The sequence below is a fragment of the Amblyomma americanum genome, chromosome 4 (assembly GCF_052857255.1).
Source record: "Amblyomma americanum isolate KBUSLIRL-KWMA chromosome 4, ASM5285725v1, whole genome shotgun sequence".
NCBI classification, from domain to species: Eukaryota; Metazoa; Arthropoda; class Arachnida; order Ixodida; family Ixodidae; genus Amblyomma; species Amblyomma americanum.
The window spans coordinates 80,343,151-80,344,548 of NC_135500.1; the positions used below are offsets into that span (position 1 = coordinate 80,343,151).

The 1,398-nt window shown below is 51.7% G+C and overlaps 1 non-coding gene across 1 annotated transcript; it reads left to right on the top strand.

The window, feature by feature from the left end:
- Window positions 1-524: 524 nt before the first annotated feature.
- Window positions 525-595, top strand: TRNAG-GCC (transfer RNA glycine (anticodon GCC)). The gene has a single exon. It is a non-coding gene; the product is annotated as a tRNA-Gly (tRNA).
- The last annotated feature ends 803 nt before the right edge of the window (window positions 596-1,398 follow it).

A 1,398-nucleotide genomic window follows, 5' to 3' on the forward strand; every position in this document is an offset into this window, starting at 1 on the left:
GAGGTAAAGGGGTAGAGAGAAGGCAGGGATGTTAACCAGTAGAGTGTTCGCTACCCTGCACTGCGGAAGAGGCATGACGGAATTGACAAGGGAAATAGAGAAGGGGCGAAGGGCACAGTCACAATTGGTCCCCCAAGCCAGTCACTGTCAGGAAGCTGAACAGTGGCTTGTATGCCTTGAGGCCAGTCGATTGCTGTGGCACAACGCAGCGTATTTTTTCGGTCGCCAAAGCAGGGCACTGACATGGGCAATGTACAATTGCCGCAGCTACATCTTTGACAAGCAGCGCTGTCGTCCATCCCAATCCGGAACGAGTATCGCTCTGTAAATGCAACACCGAGCCATAGACAACTTGTCAGGAGTTCAATCTACGCCATGTGCAGAGTACCAGCTTTACTACGACAGCTCTCTACAAAGTGCGCGCCGCCATGTAGGAGACGCCAGCCGACGCATTGACCTACAGAACTGGAGATTTGCGTAACAGGTCGCTGTGAATGAATGGCCAGCGCGGATAGCGAACGTCTGCGCCTGTGGTTCAGTGGTAGAATACTCGCCTGCCACGCGGGTGGCCCGGGTTCGATTCCCGGCCGACGAATTGTTCTTAATTTTCCTTTGTACGATGCCTTTTCAGTGAGAGTTCGTGTTTTTTTCCTTCCCTCTGCGTGGTAAAATAACCAACTGGCGATTTTTGCGTTCTAGACGAGGTGCCATTATTCATCCATTATTATCCATCATTCATTTGTAAAAAACTTCATGGTGAACTCACCCTTTTTTGCAGCTGGAAGAAACCGCATGCGAGTCAATCTCTCTTCTGGGCGGTGTAAAGGAATAAACGAGGCGCAGCTAAGAAATCGCTGTTTGGCGTGAAGGTCCAGCGGTCAATGCGCACTTTGAGAGCGTTTAAAACCAATGCCACTAGTGATGAAGATTTCAGTTCAGCAGATGAATTACAAAACCAGGAGGTTATGTAAGCAAGGCCCAGCGATTGCCTCTCTGCCATTCTGCTTCGCACAGAACAAGCTAGTAGCGTAAGACTGGACACGGGCTTCAGAATCTTCAGAGGCTGGCGCTCAACGAAAAAGACGACGAGAAGCGCCGAACACTGCGAAGCTCGAGCGCCGACCACTCCGAAGCTCGAGCGCCGACCACTCGGTCGCTCGTGCGTGCTCTGGACTGAGCCTGGTCTCTGATCTGTGCCTGGACGGTTCCGCTGGTTGTTCGTGACGCTGTGCTTATTACTGTGCTGTGCTCTTAATACTGTGCTGTGGTGTGGTGTGTATTGTGTGCTGTATTAGTAGTATGCTGTGTTCTTATTACAAGTGGAGGAGGTGCCAACGATCCCTCGCCCTGGAGCTTCGCACCCGCGCATTGTCTACCACCTCTGCAATGCCTGAGACC